A 15,212-nucleotide genomic window follows, 5' to 3' on the forward strand; every position below is an offset into this window, starting at 1 on the left:
TCGGACCAGTGAAAGCAGCAACATCTAATTCATCTTCAAGCGCAAAGGATCCTTACTACAGCCTAGGATTTCAGGGACGGTATGGGTAGGTGACTGGGCGTATGCATGTAGTCTATGTACAGTAAGGGCGTGCCAAGCTCGAGCACACAAAGCAGCCTCCGATACAAGCTATAGGTCCTACATTTGGACCTTTGTCAAGAGAACCACATAGAACAACAGAAAAGAAAGATATTAAAAAAAAAACATGTAGTTACCTGACTTATTATGCAATCCCAAATTGTCTTCAGCTGCAGCTCATGATTCATCAAAAGGTGATAGTCTGCATATCATTGCAAAATATATGAGGTAATGGCTCCCTTGTATTCTTTATGAGGGACTCCATCCTGGAACGCATAAACCAGAAAGGCACAATCAGGTTTTCACTATAATAACCAAACACAGAGGTTCCTAGGTGAGTCACTGAGACACCTGCCTCCACTATAAAATGCACACTCCGGCAGTATGCGTTCCAGCTTGGAACACATTAACCGTAACTGCAATGACATGCTCCCTGTATAAGCGTTTTTCTTTCACAATTCCCTGACACTTTTGGTGGAAAGAATGAAGTTGTGTTTTGTAGCTACTCGAATCTGTTGTATTTCTCAGAATCTGAACGACTCATCTCCCTCTCCTTTTCTGTTCGTTCTTTTGGGACTTTATATTGCACATATGTATCGGTCATATCCTGCAGTGTACTGTCTGTTATAGCAGACTGGACTTAGGCTGGGTACACACTACAGAAAATTTCTCCCGATGCAATATTGTCGATTTTACCAATCATGATAAGTTACACTCAGCATACTGATTCATGTATACACACTATACACGTTTGACCTTATTTACCTTCAGATATTTGCTCTTCATCTGTTATAACCATCGGCTGAAAAGGTTGTGACTCTGTAAACTTCATGAAAATTTGGCTACACTGTTGGCATACACACTGCAGAATTGTTGAAAGTGACTCTTAGTCCATTTATAAAATCAAATCAAACGATTTGATGTGATTTGGAACGATAATGGGCTGAATGGTCGTTTATTGTGGGATTGGCCTCATAGTTGGGTGAAAAACCTATAGTGTGTAACCAGCCTTGGACATATATTCATCAAAAGGTGTATCTTTAGATTCACTATATCTTGAATATGAACATGCACATGTCCCATTTACGTGTGTTTTTTTTAAAAAAGCATAAGTTCATTTTACATGCCTGAATGTATCAGGCCCATAAAGTTCATTATGGTTCCTTTATAATTGCATCCCACTTACACAGTAACTGGGATGCAATTAAACAGTTTTCCATTACAGTTGTAAACAGTTTTCCATCACAGCCTTACATGCAATTTTTTGGAGGGAAGTATTACATAGTTAACGGTAGCTGTTTTCTTTTATTTTTAATTAATCTTTAGTAAATGAACTTGCAATGAAATGCAATATTTGCTTTGTATACAGGTTTTTTTTTTATTTGTAATTGAGTTTGACAGGTATTTTACAGAAATAGTAAAGTGATTATTACCTGCTATTGAAAAGATAAAAAAAACAAAACGCGAAAGCTATACATGAACTATACATGCTGAAGTTCCTTCCTTTGTTGACCTATAATTTGTTCCTTCTAACTAACAATATTGTCTTATCTTGTCTTAGATTATGATCTGAGAATCCAGCTTTGGTACTTTTAAATTCTTCCAGACAAGTTTACGGAACGGAGTGTTGAGCAAGGGCAATAGAATATTCGCTTATGACAAAATATCATTGTAATCCTTACAAGCAAAAAGCAGTTTGTTATTATGGAAAACTATGTGGTTATTTAATCTGGTACTTTTACATAAGAGTTAGGTCGTTTTAAGATTTCCTTTTTATTCATATTTTTCAGCACCTTCAGTTTTAAAACATTTGAAACAAAAAGTAATATTTTCATTGGGTACATTAAAATGTAATCTGCGTACCTAGCAGCCCATGCAAAGTCCTAGATGCAGGAGATTGATCCACACGGTGGCGAAGTGGTTAGCACTTCTGCCTCACAGCGCTGGGGTCATGAGTTCAATTCCCAACCATGGCCTTATCTGTGTGGAGTTTGTATATTCTCCCTGTGTTTGCGTGGGTTTCCTCCGGGTGCTCCGGTTTCCTCCCACACTCCAAAAATATACTAGTAGGTTAATTGTCTGTTATCAAAAATTGACCCTAGTCTCTCGCTTTCTGTGTGTGTGTATGTTAGGGAATTTAGACTGTAAGATCCAATGGGGCAGGTACCGATGTGAATGAGTTCCCTGTACAGCACTGCGGAATCAGTGGCGCTATATAAATAAATGATGATGATGATAATGATGAAGATGCACACCTCTGTGTGCACTGGATCCAGACGGGTCTGGGGTGGCCAATGAGAAGGTGGGGTCCTGCCAGTTGAAGAAACAATTGTTTAGAGAAGAGTGGGTCAGACTGACAGACACAAGTACTGATTATTTATCTATTTGCTGAACTCAGATTTGTGGCTACAGTTTAGTTAGACAGGGAATTGGTGGGGAGAACCAAAGATATTGATTTTAAACCGTCTTGAAGGACTGTGTTTTAGTTTCAAGATTACTAGTGTAGGAAGGGACAGTAAGGGATGTTGGTACTTAGATATCTAGAAGAAATAGATTGTTAAATGCAAAGGAGAAGCCTTTCAGTGTGTAAACTGCAAGTTTAAAGTGTGACATATTCTGGGAGCTACAGGAGAAGAAAGCAAGCGGTGGAGTTTCATCACTATAGCTAATAGGAGGGAGCAGCCACCATTTTCTACCACCATTTTGAAAAATATAAAGTGAGGAAGAAGAAGTGTTGGATGTTATATTTATGAGAAAAATATACCTTTCTGGAGGAAAGGTTCTGCAGATTGTATGTTATCACTGCTTGTTATTATGCTGTGCCAAGCCCAGTGATTCAAGTGAGCTGTGTTATTTCTTTATTAATCTGAATTGCATACACTTTACAAAAGACTTGGATCAAGTGAGCAAGGATCTGTGCCTTTTATACTACAGGATACCAAACAGGACTTGACTGGCCATCTGGCTCTTCTGGCAAATGCCAGAAGGGCGGATGGCTATATGGGCTTGTCCACATGCCTGCCCGAGCAGCAGTACCTCCCTGCTTGCTGCTTGGCGGACGGAGACTTAGTGACGTGCGGCCGATGCAAGTAATCAAATGGGATGGCACCTGTCACGTATTGCCATCCCATGTGATTACTTGCATAGGCCGCACCTCACTGACTCTCCGTTCACTGAGCAGCGCACAGGAAGGAGGTGCTGCTGCTCGGGCGGGCATAAGTATGTAACAAGGTAGGTGTGTGAGTGTGTGTGTGTGTGTGTGTGTGTGTTTGTCTGTCTGTCCTCATGTTGATATTGTGTGTGACTGTTCTCATGTTGATATTGTGTGTGTGTCTGTCCTCATGTTGAGATAGTGTGTGTGTGTCTGTCCTAATGTTGATATAGTGTGTGTGTGTGTGTGTGGCCCCATGTTGATAAAGTGTGTGTGTGTGTGTGTGTGGCCCCATGTTGATATAGTGTGTGTGGCCCCATGTTGATATAGTGGCCCCATGTTGATATAGTGTGTGTCTGTCCTCATGTTGATATACTGTGTGTGTGTATATGGCCCCATGTTGATATAGAGTTTGTGTGGCCCCATGTTGATTTAGTGTGTGTGGCCACATGTTAATATAGTGTGTGTGGCCACATGTTAATATAGTGTGCGTGTGTATCCGCAGTATTTTAAATATAGTGTGCATGTGTGTGCGCACGCAGTATTTTAATATAGTGTGTGTGGATCTTAATATAGTGTGGCACAGTGGCGGGCTGGCCCGGGGGGCAGGGGGGCAGCACCCCCCCCGGGCCACTGGGTTAGACGCCTATTAGGGCCGGGGGATAGGCCGGCCGGCTGCACCCTGGATGCAAAAAAAAGTTTCTTCCCCCCGCGGCCGCATCCTATGTCATCAGATGCGGCCGCGTCAGCGCACAGGCGGCCACATCACATGACAGGGGATGCGGCCGCGTCCTCAATGACGTGGCCGCATCCCCTGTAATATGATGCGGCTGCCTGTGTGCCCCCGGCCATCCCTCTCTCAGCCCGCGCCTGGTGTGGCAGGTAGGTTATTTAATGTGCAGTGTAGGTGGGGGCTTTAAGATGAACTCATAATTCTGCATTGTTTTACAACCCATGCAGTATATTAATAATAAAATACAATAGTGGCTTTAGTTGGTCTTTGAAAATAAAAACTATAGCGATCACAGAAACAATTTTCCCTGAAATAAGAGACAATTTTATTTATGTACATTTACACAAAAATAACTCCTGGTTTACCACAGTAATCAAATGGTTTGACTTTTAGTTTGCTCAGAATTTTATGTACATTAAAAACACATCCTGGGTGTAAATTTATTAAACTGCGAGTTTCAAAAAGTGGAGATGTTGCCTATTGCAACCAATCAAATTCTATCTGTCATTTTGTAGAATGTAATACATAAATGATAAGTAGAATCTGATTGGTTGCTATAGGCAACATCTCCATTTTTTTCAAACCTACAGTTTAGTAAGTATACCCCACTAGGTCATTAGAGCTCCCAGTGACCTTCCAAACACTGCATGAAAATAATGTAATTGCCAAACTACCAGATATTAGCTACTCGGATATTACTTCGTATGAGACAGGTGAACAGGGGTTTTAGCAAGTTAATTGGGTGGTTGCCACAGACCTGGCTCTAAGCCCTGGGTGAGCTTGTGCCAGAAAATGTTCCTTTTATAGACTTATCCTTGTACATCTATATAAAATGACATGATAAGCACTGTGCAGCATGTTTATATTTTACCCAAAACAATATATGATCTAGAGTGTGATCTATTTGCACCAAGCTTAGACAGTAAATATGCTAAGTGGAAATCCTGCCAAGTTTTACTGAACTGCTGCAGTTCTCTGTCATACAAATATTCCTTCACAGCTTTCTCTTGTCCCTACGGACACTGAAGTGTTAGGAAATGGTAAGCTTTGCATCGATTGCTGGAGTATTACCCTGACTCTATACACCAGACATACAAATGGATTTCAATTATTTCATCACCTAAGCTAGGCAGCCAGACAGGGCAAATATTTGTCAAATGGTTTTTGTGCCCATTTTTCTGCAAAGGATAAAGCATGTATTGCAGAGGAATGTTAGTTGATATGAAAACGCAGTACTCATTAAAACCCTATTAGCAATGTAGCAATAAATGCATTATTATAATAAACAACACGGATTTCTGCTTCATTTCTTCCATATTTATTTTTAAAATGGAAATCTGAATATCAAAACAAAATTAAGGTGTAGTATGACAACCCCTGTTTTGTGTCAGAGCTGGTATTTAAAAAATCTGGGAAACTGGAAACTGAAATTAGTCTTGCAATAAGAATATGCTTATAAAGCAATTTGTACATTATAATAAAGTTTGAAACTCTGTGAATTTCACTGTTTGGTGGCCGGAGGGTCACCTTGGGAAGGTTAAGTAAAAGCAGATGAAATTTTATAGTGAGCGCTCAATTGACCCTATTGAAATTGCGTGTTTATTCAGACGGTGTAATGACTGCTCTATTGTATTGTTGGAACTGGGTGGTTATTAGTCAATCTATAGTCAATCTATAGAAAAAATAACATTGAGTAAAAATTCGATGCTCCCCTGAGGAAATCCGCTCTCTGCGAATGAAACGCGTTGAGCCACACCCAAATGTATTTGTCCAAGCTGCATGTTTTTCAGCACGTAAGATAAACTGAAAAAATTAATTTTATGTACAGTGCACATAAAGAATATCATGATTTATGCTTGACTTTTTTTAAATATATTTTTTATAAATGATTATAATATAAAGAGTTGTTAATGTATTTAATAGTTCTTTTTTTTCCTTGTATTCTGATGTGACTTTATATTGCACATATGCATTGTGCGTATTCAGCAGTGTGTTCTGTCTGACTGTCTGCCTATGGCAAGTACCGTATAGCCAGAGTGTACTTATACCCATATTCAAATGGAAATGTTTCTTGAGATCCGCTTATACTTGAATATAGATGAACATGCAATTTATGTCTGATTTAAAAATGCAAATTGCGTTCACATTCCATTTGAAGATGAATCAGGCCCACTGTGAGATTTTTTTCCAATCCAAAACAATACCGAGTATTGCAAAAAATGAATCACATATTTAGCATTTTGACAGAACTGTTTCAACTACATATACACTCAACTGTAGCTGCGGAGTACTATTACTGTCTCAACACATCAGCAGCCAGAGAAGTGTCCTTGGACACACAGCGGTTTTTCTTGTGCGTAATGGGACTCATTCTTATCTTGCCAAGCCTCATACGCTATTTAGGCTTTAGTTACCTTCTGGTTTCCAATTATCAGATTTAGAAAGCTGGTGGTCTTTGTATGCCCATCATAACATAAGTAATATATATGATTTCCCGCACAAGATAAACCTTTCCAATTAATGTGTATTTCCAAGACATGTACTTAATATATTAGTATGATAGTATGAGGTGCTACTTCCAGTAGTAATGTATTATATGCAAAAGAAGAGAAAGAGAGATACTACTTATGGGGAAGGCACACTCATAGAGAAAATCCTGTGTAGCTGAAGGGATATTTCATTGTGGGTAACAGACGTGGATAGAAATGAGCAAAAGAATTGACACCACACTATAAAACTACTGTTTATTAGTCATGCAAATAAAACTAAATGGTTAAAAAGCGAAATATTAAAATTTTGGAGTCTTGGTCAGGTACATATATTCAGAAGATGCGTATGCCCATCATAACTGCGAAAATAAAACTGAAAAGCCTCCAATGTTTCAGGTTTCTCTCCAATCCCCTTTACTATTAGAAATGAGAATGACATTTAACACAAATGACAAGTGTGGAGATCCATAAACTTGCAACTTCAAGGTCTGAAGTGAATGGTATGTCCAATGTATGCCTGGAACCCAAAATACCAGCATGCCTGCATCACCAGGATATTAGTGTAGTCAAAATAACCAAGTATATATACTGTCAAATAGAATAACGCATGCACAGATATTTTAAGATCCTTGTATGTATATATATATATATATATATATATATATATATATACAAGTTAACCCGTGCATGATACTCATGTATTCTAGTCAAATCAAGCTACTTAAGGTGTTAAAAAGGTTCTTGTCATGCATTTGGGCCATAGCCCAGGCCTCCTCAGGGGAAGAGCGTTACTTCCCGACGTAAGCGCCCTTTTTTTAACGTGGTTTTGTCCACATGTCACCACCTGATCATTCTTCTCCATCACCTCATCCTTCATTTTCATCGCCACATCTATCCAGATGTCTATCCAGACACAGGGATCTCTCTCAGTGGTCCTGAGTATCACACTCCTCTTGCTCTGTCACCCCTGGCAACCACCAACTACTCCCCACTGTCACCCCCGGCAACCACCAACCACTCCCAACTGTCACTTCTCCTTCAAGAAATATATATATTTTTTTTAAATCTTTATAAACACTTTTAACAATTAACAAATTAAATTAACAAATTAAAAACATCTTAGTATACCAAATTTCAGCCCTTTCTGAATTTTTTTTTCCACACACACTAAGAATTTAGTAGGTCAGTGTATAACTCCGCCCAGCAGGTGGCGCTGCAGCTTGGTTTTATTTTTTCCACACACACACAGACAGACTAACACACGCCACTAAGCATTTATATTATATATATATATATATATATATGCTACAGCTCCTATAATTTTGAATCTAAAAACCAGGACACCCACACGAGGCTGCACCCTATATTTCCTTTTTGGTTTCAAATAAAGTAAAAAAAAAAAGGACTATTCTGGGAAAGTCAGGACACATGGAAGCCAAATAAACAGATAAATAGAAACAAAAGTGCAAAAAGTAGTTCTAGTAACTCATATCAACTGCGTTTACTGTAACATTTAAACTAAATCTGTAACAGAAACAATTACAGCTCATTGAGAGTGAGTGCACGTCAGAACTGGCTGTATTACATGTATCACTGTTTTGTTTTTTAAGGTTTTTATTACATTAGTTGACATCCGCTTTGATGCAGAAAGTGCGCCTAATCCACAAAGAAGGTCCCTGATTCAACCAATTCCTCTCTCACTGGTTGCTAGAGACTTTTGCAAATTGTTTTTTTGCAAATCTTTGTAAAAATGGGTATATTGCGCAAATGTAGCTGCTTGATGTCACAAAACAGCATTTACATAGCGGGATCACATTTCTGCACAATCTTAAATGAATCTTAAAGAACAAATTGCACTGTTGGTGAGGAGCACTGGCAAGTAACACAGCGGATATTTGCAAGTATTTTGTTCTACAACAATATCTGCTAATTTCCAACTCCTGCTCCTACATTTGTTTAGCTTTGTAGTGCAGGATGAATTTATCACAGCTATATGATTGTAAAGGTATTTTGCAGAGAAATAAATATTAAATAAGTAATATAAGTATGTATATAAATAAGTTTATTATTGTCTAGAATGGAGTATAGATTATCAATATACACAGGGGGTTATGGTTATACTAAGGTAGTCTTAATTTCCCACTTGTAGTGAATTGTAATGATAAAAATGCTTTATAATCTCCAGTAAAGACACATCTGTAACATATACGTATACAGTGGTCCCTTTCACTGTGGTATTTAAGATACATGTTTTAATTTCTAAATATTGTCTTTCCAGGTACAGTAACTAATGTAATACTGTACCTGGGTACTGTACCCAGGCACATTATTACAGTGGTAACCAGTTTGAAATGGAAAATGTATAAATCTGTATAAAACTGAATAGTCTACAGGAAGCTCTGCACGTAGACATCGGACTTTTTGTTCATCACTGAAAAACAAGGAAATTCCCTGTGCAAAACCTTGTTTATGATCAAAGAATAGGAAGTGACATATATACCCTGCTGTTGGTTGGGAAATATGCTTCCCCATATACACTTTATTTTATGTATTCCCTATAAAGGTGAAGAATGCAAACAGTTTGAATGTGAACCCCCTGTGGAGACTGACTGTCTGAACCGCCACTTAAGTCTAAGGTATTATAAGGACAAAACAGCTGTGTTATGACTGGTCAGACATTTTTGTGTAGGTTTTGTATCTATATTTATCTCATTGCAAGTAAATGCATGTGAAGTGTTTATAACATGTCTTAGAGCTAAAATATTTATATATCCGTTAAATCACTTACTACATAATACCTTAGACATACAATACTGTGCTGTTAGCATAGATATACATATACTATAAAGCTACAACAAAAGCCAGCAAGAAGTATTTAAACCAAACATTATTATTAAGAACAGCAAACAATCTTGTAGACTAGTTTAAATACAAAAAAGAGTTGTGTATATAATTTAAGATACGATAAGATAATGACATGTTTATAACTATTTAGTCTGGAAATAAGAGGCCACTATCTCTGGCCTTTCACTGATATAACTTATTTTATTTTAAACCCGGAGACTCAGTAAAATATTAGTGAGATAAACATTACCACACAAAGCAAATAAAGAATGCATAATAAGCAATTATTTAAAACAAATTGAAACACACATCTTTCCGCTTCTTATTCTGTATTCCCTTAAGCCTGAAGAAAATAGTGTGTGCTATTAAAATGTATCTCTTGGGATACTGCCCTGGGGTGGGTGCTCTCTTCTCTTCCTGTGAAGGATTTTCTATAATGCTGATATGATACTATTAAGAAATTAAAACATCTGCTTGATCGAGAGGAGTTTGTGTCTCTTTTCTGACAGCGCCCTATGATGAATTAATCTTACATCTGTAAGGCAGTGGAATTGTACATGAGTTTCAATCTGAGCATTCTTTCAGCTGTCTATCTACTATGAATTAAAGATGTGAACAAACTTGCTCCCATTAATGACCTTTTCCTCTCTCGCTCCTTCAACCTACTTGACCTTACTGAAACCTGGATTGCACCTTCTGAAACTGCCTCCCCTGCTGCTCTCCTTTGGCAGTCTATCCTTTACACATCCTCCCTGTCCTGCCAGCTGCTGGGGTAGTGGTATAGGCACCCCTTTGTCTCCTAACCTTACCTTCTGCTTTGTTCCCCCTGCCCCCTCCATCTTTTCCTTTTTCTTTTGAGAATTCCACCGTACAACTTTTCTACCCTTTCCACCACCATATTGCAGTCATCTACTGCCCCCACCTCCCAATATCCTTGACAATTTTGCTGCTTGGATCTCCCACTTCCTTTTCCTCCAACCTACCCACCCTCATGATTGGGGACTTCAACAACCCCGTTGATAATCCCAGTGGTGCTTCTACCTACAAACTCCTCTCTATCTCCCCTGTCCATGGTCTCACACAGTGGACCTGTTCTCCCACACACTACGAAGGACATTCCCTTGACCTTGTGTTCTCTCACCTCTGTAACATCTCTGATGTCATCATTCCCATTTTCTAATAACAACTCCCTCTTCATCCACCTCTCCCTACCTCCCTCTTCCCTCCTGCAATCAAAATTGCAGATATTACGCAACCAAGGTGATCTGACCCCTCCCGCTTCTCTGCCAGCCTTGAACCACTGCTCTCTTTGTCCTGCCCTAATGCAGCAGTCTCCTTTTATTATTCCTGAATGAAGCCCTGAATGAAGCTGCGTTGCCACCACACCATGCCTCCATCATTCTAAACCCCTAACATGCCAAGCTCACTCAATACGTTCAGAGGTCCTCTTGTCCTGCTGCTCTGGAGAAAGGCCCGCTCTGATGCAGATTTTATCCATTTTTACACCATTAACTTCCTTCTCTTCCCCCTGCCTCCAACCACTCCTGTCTCCGTCACCGTTCACGTTGTTGCTTCTATTTCAAGGGAAAACTAACCCCATCCATCCTGACATTTCCTCCTTACGGCTCTCCTTTCCCTCAATCCAGCCCATATAAAAGCCCCTTGCCACCATGTCCACCCTTCCTCCCAGACTCTCATTTCCTCTCTCATTCCTCCTCTCCTTTTCCTCTCAAACTCCTCCCATGACCCTGCTTCCTCCCACTTCCTCCACTCTCTCTTCTCTGACATTTGTAGTCACCTAGCCCAGCTTTCCAACCATTCCTCTCTACCGGCATCTTTCCTTCCACCTTCAAACATGCACTCGTCACTCCCATTGTCATGAAACCATCACTGGCAGTCACTATGAAGAGCACTGCTAACAAATTTAATGCCAAAATGTCAGGGGTAAATGGAACATAATATGTAATATAGTATATTTTAAGTATGGTTCTCCAAATTAAGGAAACAAGGGAATCTTCAGTTATATTGATAAGAATAATAATGAAAACTATGCATTTTTACTGATATATATATATATATATATATATATATATATATATATATATATATATAATGGTGTTTAATTACTTTTAAAGAGGCCTAATTTAATAACAGCACTATGAGTGCACCACAAAATGGTTTGGATTTGCACCAGTGCACCTATATTTTCCTCCCAGTGTTCTCCAAGGTCTATGCTTAATTTATGGACTTTGAAGACCGCTATAAGTGCACCTTGACTTGTGGCAGAAAAATCAGGTTAAAATAAAAGTGTAAACATATTACTATTTTATAACCAGCACTCAAACTTTTATCTTTTTCTAGTAAAATAATGCTTGGTTTAGTCTGGTTTATGGAGTGAATATCAGGACTTTACTACATGTAACAATTTACTGTTTTAAGCTTGTTTCCCCCCTATATTGGGCAAATTGCACCTAGAAATGTTTTTCTCCGCTGAAGCGCAAATGGAAAATGCACAACTCATGAAGATGTAACCCGATCTCTTAGGGTCATTAAGGAGAGCAAAACTTAAAAAAGGAGTAACTTTGCACCTGGGCAAAACCATGTTAAGTTGGAGGGGAGGTAAATTTCAAATGTGGGGACAGATTTATATTTGGGATAGGGCATGTCCTAGATCAACTTTAAATTTCAGTGTAAAAAATAAAGCTATCAAGTATTTGTGTGCTACATGAAAAAAAACAGCCAGTATTTAACTTGTGTGCAAAATAATAAACTGATTTGCACCCCTTGCATTGTAACATGGTTTGTCCAGGATCAAACTTACTCCTTTTTTTTTTTGCTTTGCTCTCCTTAATGATTCAGGCTCTTATAGTGTTTTTGCAGAGTAAATAAAAACTGGTTGTAGCACTAAGCAGGTGTACTGCTCTGTATATTGCTAGGGAAATCTTCACTCCGCCCAAGACTTCTCGCAGGCCAGAACAAAACTCCTGCTTCTCTGGAAACGCTGCCATCTGCTCCACACCAACGCCCTTTGCTGCGAATTGAGGCGCATGATGTCACTAAAGAAGATTTTGTGAATGAAAAAAAAAATATTATTATTATTGCTGCAAAAAATAAGTTTCAATCTGGTCAGTGTTATATTAATCAGAGTTGCCATAAACACCTATACTCACAACATAATTGGCGCTAGAATTCTCACAGCAATAAACTGCCTAGTCAGAATTATACTCTGAGTATAGGTATTATACCAAACTCAGAGTAATAGCTATTAAACAATGACCATAGTGAAAGAAAAAAATATATAATTTCACTGTAATAAACCTGCTATTAGTTTTTTTAATTTCGTAATAGCTGTCCTTTAAGCTTTCATTTTATTAAAACATTTTTTGGACCACACCTAAAAAACAAACCATTCTGATGTGAAGAAATCAGCTGACATCTAATCAACTCCTGTTCAATTGGAAAAAAATATTTACATTTGTCTTTTAACACTACAGTTCCTGAAACCTGATGCTCAATGTACTTCACTCTTAAAGCTGCCCTTGCGTGTAGGAGAACCTGAACTTATATGACTTAAGCTATTGTTATTCACTTGTCAACACCCTTGTGTGTTTAGTTGTTGAACCTGAATTTGTATATTGGTATGTTCTATGTACTATATGCTGCAGTTGAGTTTATACTGGGACACTTGTATAATAAATCGCATTGCTAACCTGACAAACCTTCCAAAACAAGAAGTTATATGTAGTTAAAGGATATAAATGTAGAGCATTAACAGAAGCTGGTGGGAGTGCATTCCTTTCTCTCAATTGAAGTAATGATCCTTTGCATCTAGCAATGTCAATGAATAACATGTTGGGTGTCCTTAAAGAGTCAGGGGAGATGAGAGGCTAAAATTGCTGCAGTTTTTTCTTGTTTGGTGCACACTATGGGCCTGAGTCATTAAGGAGAGCAAAGCATAAAAAGGAGTAACTTTGCACCTGAACAAAACCATATTGCTTTGGAGGGGAAGATAAATTTAAAATGTGGGGACAGATTTATAATTGGAATAGGCCAGGTCCTAAATCAACTTTAAATTTGATTGTAAAAATAAAACGATCAAGTATTTGTGCGATAGATGAAAAAACAGCAGGCAGTTAACTTATGTGCAAAATAATAAACTAATTACACACCTTGCATTTTAATTTGGTTTGTCCCTGAGAACATTTAGTCATTTTTTTGCTTTACTTTCCTTAATGAATCAGGCTCCATATTTGGTGGGCTCATATATTTCTTTCCCCCCTCTTGGGTAGGTTCACCAAATTTTAGCCTTGCCCCTAGGGCAATACTTGTTGGCTACAGCTCTGCAGCCCAATCTCAAATTCAAAATAAATTTCAACTAATAAAAAATATAGTATTAATAGGTAAACAAATTGTTATCTCTGTCTTTCTGTATTAACCCACATTGTTTTATTACTGTCTTTGTTCCCAATTGTAAAGCGCTACGGAATTTGCAGGCGCTATATAAATAAATGTTCATGATGCTGATGATGATTTATTATACTTTTTTCTATAGGGCCAATATAACCCACAATGCTCTATAGAAGACAAATTAGTTAGTTCAAGGGTACAGTATACCCAATTATGAATTTATTCTTCCTCAAAACGTGTAGCACAGTCAGTGCTGATACATGGCTAGCTGATAATGATTAGTGGGGAGTGGCCAAAAGTGCTGAAAAGCATTTGTATTGGTCGCTTAGGGGCATATTCAATTGTTGGCGTTACATGTAAAAGTAATGCGGCGTGCATACTATTACCATCATTACGGTAATAGTACACATAAATACCGTTATTACGGTACCTTTCACACTGGATTTCAGCTAGCAGCTCAGGGAGCTGCGAACTGAAATCCGGCTTAGTATTACCGTAATAATGGTAAAACGTTTAACGCTGCGGGAAACGGCAACAATTGAATATGCCCCTTAAATGTGATTGTGATTTTCTTTTTATTAAAGAAACTTTAATACATGTGATCTATGGAAGCAATTTTGTTTCTTAAAGCAGGGTTGTCCTGATATCGTACAATCAAAGTAAACATATATCCATTGTTATGCTCCCTTAGGCTTGTACCTAGTTTGCTTATATGTAACACAGCCCTGCAGTATGGGTGTGATACAAAAATCACAAGTATTTGTTTTGCTTGGTACTCAGCTTAATCACAAAGATTGTTGCGGTCAAGTAAGTTAAAAAGTTCATGAATATTTTTGCACTTATAAGTTTTTGGAAATTCTATTTACTTTGTAAAATATATGGACTGAAAAGTCAAGTTCAACATATACAAAAGAATGACTATATCTGGAAGGTTAGGCCCACCTTATATAAATCATGTCATTATCCACAATGCTTCTGTAACACCCAGTGATATCGGTGCTCCCAAATTCTTGTGGATAAACAGATCTTTGCCAGTGCAGTGTGTTGATAGGTGTGGTGGTTCAGGTGTTGGCTCAGTATGTATAAGCATGCTGGGTCGGTTTCTGTATTGTCATTGCATTTTCAGGAAACTCACACTGACATTATATTGCCCAATACCCAGGCCTCTTTAATGGCACGTGAAAGTTACATGAGCATTTTATGGTCTACCTGATTAGTGCAGAGTTCAGACCAGTGAAATAAAAATATTAGAGAGAGTTGTGAGTCATATAGATAAGGAATAGAGTATGTTATTTAGTGTTGACATGTTGTGCAACTATTTCTATGAATAGTTGAAGAGAGCATCTTTGCTAAGGTAGTTTTGATCACTTTGGTCACACACAAGTGGACGTATTCCCAGATGTTGGATGTCCAGGCAATTTGATGGATACTTCCAGACCACATGGAGGATTGTAGTATGGTTGGTAGACAC

Source organism: Mixophyes fleayi, chromosome 2 (genome assembly GCF_038048845.1).
Source record: "Mixophyes fleayi isolate aMixFle1 chromosome 2, aMixFle1.hap1, whole genome shotgun sequence".
Taxonomy (NCBI): Eukaryota; Metazoa; Chordata; class Amphibia; order Anura; family Limnodynastidae; genus Mixophyes; species Mixophyes fleayi.